The sequence below is a fragment of the Myotis brandtii genome, unplaced genomic scaffold (genome assembly GCF_000412655.1).
Source record: "Myotis brandtii unplaced genomic scaffold, ASM41265v1 scaffold95, whole genome shotgun sequence".
NCBI lineage: Eukaryota > Metazoa > Chordata > Mammalia > Chiroptera > Vespertilionidae > Myotis > Myotis brandtii.
In genome coordinates this window covers 1,491,930-1,505,926 of record NW_005371920.1, presented here as the reverse complement: position 1 = coordinate 1,505,926, position 13,997 = coordinate 1,491,930, and the positions used below count along the sequence as shown (strand labels likewise).

General features: G+C 41.6%; 1 pseudogene; it reads right to left on the bottom strand.

Annotated features, from left to right (window-relative positions):
* Positions 1 to 12,277, bottom strand: part of LOC102246944 — a 104,947-nt pseudogene extending 92,670 nt beyond the window's left edge.
* Between the last annotated feature and the right edge of the window lie 1,720 nt (positions 12,278 to 13,997).

Here is a 13,997-nt window from a genome sequence, read left to right as displayed (position 1 = left end):
GATTCCAAGAAAGTGCTGGATTCAGTGGTTCTCAACCTTTCTAATGTCGCGACCCTTTAATACAGTTCCTCATGTTGTGGTGACCCCCAACCATAAAATTATTTTCGTTGCTACTTCATAACTGTAATTTTGCTACTGTTATGAATCGTAATGTAAATATCTGAAATGCTATATGTGTTTTCCGATGGTCGCGACCCACAGGTTGAGAATCACTGGATTAGGTGGAAACTACTGCCCTTCTCCCAGGACCAAACTGGAATTACAATTAAAATATAGAAAAATCATCCTGAATAACCAATTGATGACTAGTATGGAGGTGTAAGAGGGCTGGCTGGACTCCCACATACAGCAGCTAAGTTCCAGAGGGATAGCTCAGCTGTGGGGTTTCCCAATGAGAACCCTGGAGTCTAAACCCCAAGCTAGATTCCCCGGCCCAGGGCACCTGAATTAGGAAAAGTTACTACATAAAAAAAAAGCAACAGGTTTTCTGTCCAAAAGGGAGATGGCGCCCTCTGAAAGGGCCAACACACAAAATTTTGTTTGCAGCCATTCACCTTGGGCTTTGGCAGAGGGACAGCAGAGTGGACTAGAGCTCAATGAGGAAAGTCTGGGGTTGGCGGCTCTGGGGAGAAAGCTGAGAGGACAGCCACCAGGATCCCTGTGCTGAATCATTGCCCCACACTGAAAAAGACATCTTTCTCAGGCAGAACTTTTCCATCCATGCAGCATTAGCCTGGGGAAAAGCAATGACTCTCACTCCACCTTGTAAAGATTATGCCCTGCTGAGAACTATAGCAGGAGGTTCATTAAGTGACAGAGATTAATAGACAGGCTTCAAGCAGAGGCAGATCACTGGGTGCTTTGAGTCTTTGCCTGACCTGCTTCTGGGACTGGGGCTAGTAAAATAAGACCTTAGTGTGCAGCTTGGTCCTTTTCACGTGCACCTGGGCCTAGCAGAGGGAGCCACTGATATTTCCTAATAGCTTTCTATGGCCAGTCACAGAGTCTGACATTAACCTGCACCACAGACCCTCCGAAATGGCCTAGACCAGTGGTTCTCAACCTGTGGGTTGCGACCCCTCTGGGGGTCGAATGACCCTTTCACAGGGGTCGCCTAAGACCATCGGAAAACACATATATAATTACATATTGTTTTTTGTGATTAATCACTATGCTTTAATTATGTTCAATTTGTAACAATGAAATTGGGGGTCACCACAACATGAGGAACTGTATTAAAGGGTCGCGGCATTAGGAAGGTTGAGAACCACTGGCCTAGACCAATACGCCAGTAGCCAGCTTCAGACAACAGGACAGGATCCAATAAGCTTCACAAGCAGCATATACACAATGAGATATTGGCAGGCACCAACACTACTGAGGTGAATTCCTCTTTGTGTGATAAGCACCTGCACAGCAGCCTGCACACTGTGTGTGTAGGGTTTGAGCCTTATTGTCAGACAGCTTGAAGGTCAAGCCCATGCACAAATGGGCCAATAACAATCAAGATTCAATTACAATAGCAGGTCTCACATAAACCACACAAGGGACATTCTTAAAGCACCCAGTTCTGGTGACCAGGGAGACTGCGCCAAGGGGTCCTACAGATGACCTACTACATAAGGCTGTGGTACCAAGACTGTCATAGCAGATCTACCTAATACATAGAAACAAATACAAATAGGCAGCTAAAATGGGGAAACAAACAAGCCCCAAATGAAGGAACAAAGAGAATTTTCCAGAAGAAGAGCTAAATAAAGTGGAAGTAAGCAATTTATCAGATATAGAGTTTAGAGTAAAGAGTATAAGGATGCTCAAGAGCATGAAAAAGGATATAGAAACCATAAAAATGGACCAGTCAGTAATGAAGAATGCCATATATGAAATAAAGAAAACACTGGAAGGAATAAACAACAGGCTTAATAAAGCAGAGTAGAGATCTAATCAGTGATTTGGAAGACAAGATAGGGAAAAAAATCACCTGTTCAGTGCAGTAAGAAGAAAAAAGAGTTTAAAAATGAGGAGAGCTTAAGGGACCTTTGAGATATGAAGATTAACAACATCTTCATCATAGGGCAACCAGAGGAGAAGAACTAGAGCAAGGGATCAATAACCTCTTTGAAGAAATAATGCCTAAAAATTTCCCTAACCTGGTGAAGAAAAAAAAGACACACAAGTCCAGGAAGCATAGAGACTCCCAAACAAGATGAATTCAGAAAGACCCATACCAAGACAGATCATAATTAAAATACCCAAAGTTAAAGACAATGAGAGAATCTTAAAAGCAACAAGAAAAAGGCAGTCAGTTACCTACAAGGGAGCTCCCATAAAACTGTCAGCTGATGTCACAACAGAAATATTTCTGACAAGAAGTTATAGGCATGTAATATCCAAAATGATGCAAAACAAGATTCTTCAACAAAGACTATTTCAACACCAGACCAGTATTACAAGAAATGTTAAAGGGCGTGCTTTAAAAAGTAGAAAAAGAAGAAAACAAAACAGAGTAACATAGTTAAAAAATGAAATTACAATAAATATGTACCTATCAATAATTACTTTAAATGTAAATGGATTAAATGTTCCAATAAATAGACATAAGGTATCTGAATGGATAAGAAAACCAGATGCATGTATGTGCTGTCCTCAAGAGACCCACCTCAGAATGAAAGGTACACACAGACTAAAAGCAAAGGGATGGAAAAAGGTATTTCATGCAAATGGAAAGGGAAGAAAAGCTGGGTTAGCAATACTTAAATCTAACAAAATAGACTTTAAAACCAAGTTTTTAGTAAGAGACAAAGAAGGACACAACATAATGATTAAGCAATCAATCTAACAAGAACATATACCCCCTTGTAAACATTTATACCCTCAACATAGGAGCACCTAAATATATAAAGCAAATCTTTATGGATATAAAGGGAGAGACTGACAATAATACAGTTATAGTAGGAATTTTAACACCCATTTAAATCAATGAATAGATGTTTCAGACGGAAAATCAACAAGAAAACTTTAGCCTTAAATAACACACTAAATCAAATGGATTTAATTGATATCTTCAGAGGAATCCACCACAAAGTAGCAGAATATACATCATTTTCAAGTGCAAATGGAACATTTTCTAGGATAGATCACATGTTAGAACACAAAACAAGTCTCAATAAATTTAAGAAGATTGAAATCATATCAAACATCTTCTTTGACCATAATGGTATGAAACTAGAAATCAATTACAAGAAAAAAACTAGGAAAAAATGCACACATGGAGGCTAAATAGCATGTTACTAAACAATGAATGAGTTAACAATGAAATGAAGGAAGAAATCAAAATATACCTTGAGACAAATGAAAATGAGAATACAACAACCCAAAATCTATGGGACACAGAGAAATCAGTCCTAAAAGGGAAATTGATAGCATTATAGGTGTACCTCAAGAACCAAGAAAAATCTCAAATAAACAATCTAACTTTGCACTTAAAGGAACTAGAGGAAAAACAACAAACAAAACCAAAAGTGAGTACCAGTAGACGGAAGGAAATAATAAAGATCAGAACAGAAATAAACAAAATAGAGTCTTAAAAAACAATACAAAAGATCAATGAAACCAAAAGCTGGTTCTTTGCAAAGATAAACAAGACTGAGAAAACATTAACCAGACAAAAAAAGAGAGAGAGAGAGAGGAGCCAAATAAATAAAATGAGAAATAAAAGATGTGAAGTAACAACTGACACCATAGAAATACAAAGAATTGTAAGAAAATATTATAAACAACTATATGCCAACAAATTAGACAATCTGGAAGAATTAACATCATTAAAATGTTCATACTACCCCAAGCAATCTATAGATTCAACAAAATCTCTATTAAAATACCAACAGCATATTTCACAGATCTAGAACAAATACTACAAAAATTTATATGGAACCAAAAAAGACCTGAAATAGCTGTAGCAATCTTGAAAAAGAAGAACAAAGTAGGAGGGATCACAATGCCAGATGTCAAGTTATACTACAAAGCCACTATAATCAAAACAGCCTGGTACGAGCAAAAAACAGGCATATCGATCAATGAAACAGAACAGAGAATCCAGAAATTGACCAAAGCTATTATATTAATCTGCTTCTTTCAAAAAAGCCATTATGCCTCTAGGCCAGTGATGGCGAACCTTTTGAGCTCGGCGTGTCAGCATTTTGAAAAACCCTAACTTAACTCTGGTGCCGTGTCACATATAGAAATTTTTTGATATTTGCAACCATAGTAAAACAAAGACTTTTATTTTTGATATTTATTTTATATATTTAAATGCCATTTAACAAAGAAAATCAACCAAAAAAATGAGTTCGCGTGTCACCTCTGACACGCGTGTCATAGGTTCGCCATCACTGTCCTAGGCAGTGGTTGGCAAACTGCGGCTCGCGAGCCACATGCGGCTCTTTGGTCCCTTGAGTGTGGCTCTTCCACAAAATACCAACTTCTGCGCATGGGCCACGAAGTTTCAATCTCACTGTACGTGGTATTTTGTGGAAGAGCCCCACTCAAGGGGCCAAAGAGCCGCATGTGGCATGCGAGCCGCAGTTTGCCGACCACTGTCCTAGGGGAAGGGAAACAAAAGAAAAAATAAACAAATGGGACTACATCAAAATTAAAACCTTCTGCACAGCAAAAGAAACCATCAAAAAAATGAAAAGCGATCCCACCGTGTGAGAGAACATATTGCCAATGATACATGGTTAATTTCCAAAATATATAAAGAACTCATACAACCTAACAAAAGGAAGACAAACAATCCAATAAAAAAAGGTTAAAGGACATAAATAGACATTTCTCCAAAGAGAACATAAAGATGGCCAAGAGACACATGGAAAAAATGTTCAAAGTCACTAATCATCAGAGAAATGCAAATTAAAACCACAATGAAATATTACCTCATACCTGCCAGAATGGCTACCATAAAATAATCAATAAAGTACAAGTGCTACTGAAGATGTGAAGAAAAGGGAACCCTAGTATACTCCTGGTGGGAATTTAGATTAATTCAGCCACTATGGAAAACAGTGTGAATTTTCCTCAAAAAATTAAAAATGGAACTGCCATTTGCCTCCCATGATCCTACTTCTAGGAATATATCCTAAGAATCCTGAAAAACCAATCAAAAAGAATATATGAACTCCTATGTTCATAGCAGCAAAATTTGCAATAGCTAAGATCTGGAAATAGCCCAAGTGCCCATCAGTAGTAAATGGGTGGGTAAAAAAAGAGGTGGTACATCCCACCATGCAATACTATGCAGTTTGCAAAAAAGGATCTCTTACCCTTTGAGACAGCATGGAGGGACCTGGAGAGTATTATACTAAGTAAAATAAGGCAGTCAGAGAAATATAAGTATATGTGGAATCTAATGAACAAAATATACTAATGAACAAAAACTATCCAGAGACATGGAAGCATGGAACAGAATCAGGAACCTCAGAGGGAAGGAGGTGGGCAGGGGGCTGGAAAAGATAAACCAAAGGACTTATATACATGTATGCATAACCCATGGACACAGGCAGTAGTGTGGTGAAAGCCTGGGGGTGGCGGGAGTGGAGTGGTGGAGGTAATGGGAAGGAAAACGGGGACATCAGTAATCCTCTCAAAAATAAGATAAATAAAAAATAAAATAAAAAACTGGGCAGAGGACCTGTAGAGACACTTCTCCAAAGAGGACAAACACATGGCCAATATACATATGGAAAGATGCACAATGTCACTAATAATTAGAGAAATGCAAATTGAAACAATGAGATATCACTTTACACCTGTCTGAACACTATCATCAATAAATCAGCAAACAATAAGTGCTGGCAAGACTGTGGAGAAAAGGGAACTCTCATATATGGTTGGAAAGAATGCAGATTGGTGCAGCCACTACGGAAAACAGTATGAAGGTTTCTCAAAAAATTAAAAATGGAACTATGTTATAACCCAGTGATTCCACTTCTGGGTATATATCGGAGTAAATAAAAAACACTAATTTGAAAGGATATATGCACCCCTGTGTTCATTGCAGTGTTTATTTACAATAGCCAAGATATGGAAGCAACCCAAGTGCCCATCAGTATATAAGGGATAAAATAGTGGTACATATATAGGATGAAATATTTCTTGGCCATAAAAAGAATGAAATCTTACCATTTGTGACAGCATGAAAGGTCCTAAAGATTATTATGGTAAATTAAATAAATCAGTCAGAGAAAGACAAATATCATATGATTTCACATGTATATGGAATATAAAGAAGAAAATAAATTAACACACAGAATTGGAAGAGATTCACAGATATAGAGAACAGGCTGATAGTTGCCAGAGCAGAACGGGGTAGGGAGACTAGGTGAAAAAGGTGAAAAAATTAAGAAGTACAAATTGGTATTTACAAAATAGTCACAGGGATGTAAAGTACAGCATAGGGAATATAGTCAATAATATAGCAATAAATATGTATGGTGCCAGGTGCATACAGGAAACATTGTGGGGAACACTATGTGAAGTGTATGATAGTCTGACCACTGAGCAATATACCTGAAACTAATATAAAATGATACTGAATGTAAACTTTAATAAAAAAAGACATTTATTCTAAACAAAGGAATATGAATCTGCACTATTGGAGTTTTCCTTTCCCTTTTTGAAGTCCTGAAACTCTTTTCTATTCTGTAAGAAAATAAACCTGAAGCACTGGCCTGAGACATATGTAGCTTTGAATCCTAGCCCCATCATGTGTGAACTTGACACATTAACATTTCTGAGCCTGTTTCCTCAGTGAGACAATACAGACAACTATTGGAATCTGCATAGTAAAGCATAGCACCAAATACATCTTGGCTATTTAGCAATAGCAGCTATTATGATGGTGGCTCATTATTCAACAATGTTAAAGAGTCTTCTAAGAACCAAGCACTGTTTAAGGCACAGAGAATACAGCCAACTTCATGGAACCCCAGTCTTCCTGGAGACTACAGTCTTTTAAATTGTTGGTATTCAGGTTGCCTGGAGCTGGCGGGAATGAACAGGAGATGTTTCAAGATCATGGGTTATCCCCTCGCCTTCATTGTGTTTATTGACAAAGTGCTCTAATAAGACCACATAATCCCAAATTCTCTCACCTTTTAACCTCAAAATAAAGTGATTTCTCCTAAATAGAGAAACCCTTAGGGCTGTAGAGGAACATGCAGCTGTGGGTGGAACAGCAGGTTACTATCTTGGTGTGGAGTGGTTGTTATTGTTGCTGTAGTTGTTTTCTAACCATCTTGCCTACTTGTGATTAAGATGATAATGTTATACCATGCTGACGTTCTGCTTTGAAAAAAAAATGTAAATAGATATTTTCAGCACCTGTACCATTTTTATAAGTAAGAAATTGCCTTCCTACACCTGTAGGCTTGGTAGGGCAATAGAGTCAAAGCTGTTTCCTCTTATGTTTTTACTAGTGGCCCGGTGCATGAAATCCATGCACATTAAAAGGGAATTAGAGAGTCAAGGCCCCGCACACCTGTGCAGGCCTCACACTTGAGATCCAGACCCGGCTGGCCCCACCCTCACTGGGCAAGACCCAGACCCAGTCGGCTGCACACCCTTCAAGCCCGCCCCGCGCCCCCGCCCCCCGCAGCGTCACGTCAGCACTGGGTGGGGACGCATGCAGACAGCATCACGTCCCAGGCCAGGGACACACACAGGCAGCGTCATGTCCCTGGCCCAGGACACAGGCAGACAGCTTTACCTCAGCGCTGGTGGGGACACACATAGGCAGCATGACATTAGTGCTGGGCAGGCCTGTGCATGCCTCCGCTGGGGGCAGAAGTCCCCACCCCCATCCCCGCCCACCAGCTCCTGCCTGCGAGTGCCTCTGTAGGGAGCAGCCTCCACCTCCAAGGCAGCCTGATGTTAGCGCTGGGCAGGCCTGCGCGCACAGCCTATTGACAGGTCATGACTGGGACACCGTTGAAAGCTAAGTGTGCAAAGAACTGGAAAGTGTATGTCCCTGGCAAGTAAGAAAAGCAGGGATTTAAATGCATAATTTCCAAAAGGAAGCTTCACTCATCTCATTATAACTGACTGAAATTATATGGAATTTTATTTAGTAAACATATGTCTTCAATTACTGGATAAGTATGGGGTTAAATATTACATGTATATAAATTAGAGTAAATTAAACTCTTAAGCACACAAGGGAAGGTTTGATACTTAATGCCCTTCTATTGTTAACTGTTTTTTAATAAATAAAAGCATGTTGTTTGTCTTTTTTATGTCAATTCAGTTACATGTGTATTAACATTTTGAGATTCAAAATTATATTTCTAAAAGTACAAAATAGGAGGAGAAAACCCTCATATGTTAAATGTAATATTCCTGAATTGTGTTATTCTGTGTTTTAAATATCTTTATGTTCTTATGTATTTTCCAAGGTCATATCCCAACAATGTGCATTCATAATCTTTATAGTGAGAAAAAGATCGTAGAAAGAAAAGTAATATCTGTATAAATTATTAACATATTAAATTCCGACCAAATAACAGTTCTTTTTCAAAGGTTAGAATCCTAAGGTTTATTCATTTTTCATTTAAAAAGGAAGATTAGGAGGGGCTTGAGGGAGTTAAAGATAACCTGCCACCAAACAGACTTTCCTTTGTAGAAATTAAAAATGCTAAAATAGAATTGAAAAGGGAATTACATTATGAAAGTGTGAATCTTTACTAATCTTGATGCCCTTGCTACTTATAAACATGTCTTATGCTATGTGGCCCATGCTTTGGGACCACTGATCTAAACTAACTGCAGCAGATGGCGAGTCCTAGTGCCTCCTAGAAGATGTGCAGAATTGCAGAGTTCACAGTTTTGTTCATAATTCCTTACAACATTTACCCAGTTGAAGATATATCCCTATAAAATCCCAGTCCAACTTTATACTGTTGTCTCCGCACAGTCATGAATCACATTCCCTTTTACACTCCAATGTGTCCTGGTTTGGGACAATCCACTCTGTAGTGACCAGTGGATCGTTCACCTGTTCACCACTTTCTGAGCACCCACTCTGGACCTGGCTCTGTAACAATAACTGGAAATGCAAAGGTGAGTGAGGTAGTTCCCAGCCCCCGAGGACTCAGGAATGGAAGATCAGGGCAAGGAGGGGAAGGGGAACCACTTAATGACAACAAAAGTGATGAGAGTCCCACAGAGGTCTATGCCATGTGCTGCTGGGATCACAGGGGAGGAGGGCAGATGAATCGGAGGAACACCAGGTTCCTCAGGGAAAGGGGCAAGCAGATCAGCTCATCAGTGATGTCAGACAACAGTCAGTTCCACAGAGGCAGGTAGGTCTTTCCCTTTTACAACAATGGATTCATTTGCGTTTCTAGGTGTCAGGGAACTGGTGTGGTAAGGATTAAAGTGGGGAAAACACATAACAGTTTCTGGCTCTTATTTCTTCAGTGGTTATAGCAAAAGATGCTCTACCTGGGGAATCTTGAACTATGTAGAGACAGATAATGTTTGCAGAGCCCCAGCTGGTTTGGCTCAGTGGATAGAGTGTCGGCCTGCAGAATGAAGTGTCTAGGGGTGTGCAGGAGGCAGCCGATCAATGATTATCATCACTGATGTTTCAAATCTCTTTCCCTCTCCCTTCCACTCTGAAATCAATAAAAATGTTTTTTTAAATGTTTGCAGAGGAAGAATATTCTCCACAAATTACTACTTTTAAAACATAAATCGGATCATATCACTTCCTTGCTTAAAACCCTTCATGGGTTGATCACTGTTCTCAGAACAAACTGCACACTCCTCCATGGCCCACAAGCTCTGCCCTTCATCTGCAGCCACGACTCCTGCTGTTCTCACACCAGCTCACTATGCTTTGACCACCTTGAAAAATGTCAAGTTCTTTCCCACTCGAGCTCTTTGCTTCAGCTCTGCTGTCCCCTCTGCCTGGAGCACTGTTCCCCCAGCAATGTAAAAGTCTGACTTATAGACAGGGAAAGCCCACCTGATAATGACTCTAGCACAGGGGGAAGTGAGCAAAGCCAAGAGGTCAGGAGAGGTGACTCCTGCTGAGGTCACAGAGCACCCAGGCCATCAGCTGCATGAGAAAGGAGACCTCTGCCTGCTTCGCCCACTGCTGTGCCCCGGTGCCTGGAACCCGCCCAGCATGCTGGGCGCTGGCCTTTTCCCTGTGGAACCACACTTGTTCCTGTTGGAGTTCCCCTGATAAAGTCCCAGTACTATATCACTGCACGCTTCTCCAACTGCAGGATGCACAGCCCCAGTTCTGTGCAGAGGAAGAAAAACAGAGTACCCAATACATCTTTCTGGAACATCAAGTTTATTATACTAATAAACTTGAGAGAACCAAATACTTTATTTAATAAGCAGCTCACAAACATGGGAGCAAAGGAGCAGGGGAGGGAAGGGACCCAGGAAAAAGTCCAGTCTCTGGTCTCATTCAGGTGGGGGCCTCTCCTCTTGACCTCTGGGGGCTGCAAGCAGTCCTACAAGCTCCGCAGACATTTGGATAAGATGCTTCTGAAGACCACGGCGCTGCTGGATACCCTCCTGATGTGGATCCCGTGCAGAGAACGCCTCGGCAGTTTGCACACCTCCATCATCCTCACATCTGGCACACACAGTGTGTACTTCTGGCACCGCTCTCACCCGCAGCTGTTTGCCTCCAACCTCTGGTTCATTTCCCATACCACTGACCGGCCTTCCTGGAGCGGACACCTTCAAGTTGACTGTGGCCCTGCTTGACCGTCCACAACTTAAAAAATCATATTGGTTTGACTTTTGTCCTTTTGAGATGTTTCTTCTTGGTGGACCCACAGCATGTTAATCTTAAGAGAAATTGGAAGGCCCTCCTAGCCACCCGGTGCTGGCCTTTGATGGGGCCAGAGGAATAGGCTGGGGTGTCACCCTCAGGCTGCTCAGCTTTAAGGCAGCTTTCATGGGCGGCTCCCACTGGGGCTCCCCCACCGCTGCTGGTGCTGGTGCTGGTACTGGTGCTGCTGCTGCTCTGGGTGGTGGGGGAGTCCGCAGGGCCAAGCTGGAGGTCTGCGCTGGGGGTGTCTGTCCTGAACTCTGGGCGAGTGGTGGTCATGGTTTCTAGGTGGGGTGGGGGAGTGGTCACCCTCAACCACAGGCAGTTTGGGGGAATGAAAGGCTCTTTGATCTTCTTATCAAATGGCTGACCAACCTCTTGGCTTGAAGACATGCTACTGGTGCCAGGGGAACGGTAGGGCCTTACCCTGATTTTGCGGCCTGGCATCTTGGTTCTCATCATTTTGAGGATCAGGTATGTGCCCATCGCTCTGTCAAATTTTCTTTGTGTTATTGACTCCTGGATGTCATCCTGCTTAAAGCCAAGGCTCTGCATGATTTCTATTACCTGTGGGTCCAACTCACCCCAGGGCGGCTCGCTGTATGGACTCAGCTTCTCCTTCCCGCCCTTGTTGAACCAGGGGTCCTTCATTACGTCTTCCAGGGTCGGTCTTTGGCTAGGGTTGACAGTGAGTAATTTTCTTAAAAGTTTTTGAACCTCCTTTGACATAAAGTGTGGTACATGGAAATGTCCACTTACTATCTGCCTCTTCACGTTCACAATGCTGTCCCCCTCAAAAGGTGCCACCCCTGTCAGCATCCTGTACAAGACTACCCCCAGGCTCCATACATCAGTTTTGCGGCCATCATAGGTATGACGCTGCAAGATCTCTGGGGCCGAATAGCAGACGGTGCCACAGAAGGTGTTCTGTTTATCGTCGCTCACTTCCCTACTAAAACCAAAGTCTGCTAATTTAATGGTCATATCACCATCTATGAGAATGTTGTCTGGTTTCAGGTCCCTGTGGACGATGCCCCTCTGGTGGCAGTACTGGACCGCGGATACTACCTGCCGGAACACGGCGCGGGCTTCTCCCTCATTCATGGTGCCATAGTTTTGCAAGTGCTCAAGTAAGTCCCCTCCGCTCACATGCTCCATAGCGAGAAAAAACTTGTCCTGGGTGGCAATCACCTCAAATAATTGTGTGATATTTGGGTGATTTAAGCTCTTAAAACAATGGACTTCTTGAAAAAATCTAGAGATGCCCTGCTTTTTAATGGCTTTTACAACCACCTGTGCCCTGGTCAGCAAATGCTGGGCCACCCGCACCTCAGCATAGCATCCCTTGCCGATGGTGTGCAGGAGGAGGTAATCGCCAATACAGCGCTCCTTGACAGTGGAGTGGGCTGCAAAGGCATTAAACATGGCACCTTCAAAATAACAAAAAAATAAAATAAAAATAAAATAAAAATAAAATTCGGGGCCAAATGGCTTCACAGGGGAGAAAAAAAATAAAATTTTAAAAAAAGGAAAATAAAATAAATAGAAAAATAAAAATAAAAAATAAAATGAAAAAAAAAAAGGCCAAAACAAGCTAAGGAGTCCAAGTCCAACAGGTCACCACAAATCAGCTTCCTGGGCTATAACGGACAAAAACCTCAGCGTGGTCAGGGTCTTATATAAGGAGTGGTTTGCAATTTCATCACAGTGGCACCTTATGAGGTCAGAGCAAGAAATGGACCAATCATGGCTGGGTATGGTTTGCAGTTCCATCACAATGGCTCTTTATGAGGTCAGATCAAGAAATGGACCAATCACGGCTGGGGTGTGGTTTGGAATTCCATCACAATGGCACCTTATGAGTCAGACCAAGAAATGGACCAATCACGGCTGGGGATAAACCACAGTGCTTTTCAAGTTTTTGGTCTCATGACCCTTATACTCTGGGAAAAACAAAAAGACAACCCCAAAGAGCTTTTTGTTTATGTGGGATTTAAATATTGATATTTACTTTATTAGAAATGAAAATCTGTAAGATGCAAGCGTACCAACACACACAAAGGAAAAGTCTGACTGATTCTCATGCTCCAGGCCTCAGTTCAGATATTACCTGCTTACAGAGGATGCCCCCGATCCATCCATTCCTACCTGCCTCACCCAGCTGGTCAGGTTTGTTGTCTTCATAGCACTGACCACAGTGTGGCTGATTCTTGTTTACTGTCAGTCCTTCCCATGAAGGAAGGAGCATGACTGTAGTGTTCCCTGTGTCTAGCACAGTGAGTGGCAACAAAACAAGTATTTAATACATAGAAAATTTGAGGGTAACAAAATAAAATATTTCCAACTACTTACTTAATTAAAGTGATTCATAAAAAATATCTGTAAGAAATTCATGTTCTGTCCCCACTCAGCTTTTGGGGCAGGTAAGATAGGACAGAGGAGAGCTGAAGTCTGGGTTTCCAGGTATGTGGGAACTCAGTGAGGCTGAGGAAAGGACAACAGGTAGGAGCCTTGCTGTCAAGATTAAAGGAAAGGACTCACCCCTCCAGTAGTACTTGGATGCAATGAATTTGGATCTACAATGAGATTGCAACGTATTTTTATACTTTGAATATTCATTGACAGATTACATAGAGGACTTCTGAACTTGAGCAGGCCACTTAGGTAAATTTCTGTGCTACTTAAATGAACCATCTCTGTGGAAAGAAACAATGAGGCTTGTTAATTTACATTTGTAAATACACTGAAATCTCTGGATGAAATAATTTCTGCAGGGGTGCAAAGGGTGAGGTAATATGTTGGGGCAAATTGTACCCTTTATGGAGGCAGAGAGGGAGAGGCAGGCTTGAGGGCATAGGAAGAACCTCTGGCACATTATGTTTCAAACCCATCTTTGAAGAAAGGTCCCTTCTTTCAGTACATGGAGTGTTTTAATCACATGTATAAGTAATTACTCTAGTGATTACTTCAACATTTACCTCCTAAAGTCTCAGTTTGTGTAAAGGGAATCTTTAGAAGGATTAGCCTGTGAGCTTTTCCCTTTACAACACTTTAGTTTGTTACCTTTACCTACATCAGTGATACTCAGCTCCTAAGCATGACAGTCCCTATTGCTGAGCTGATTTGGACGCAAAGGGGGTTACCT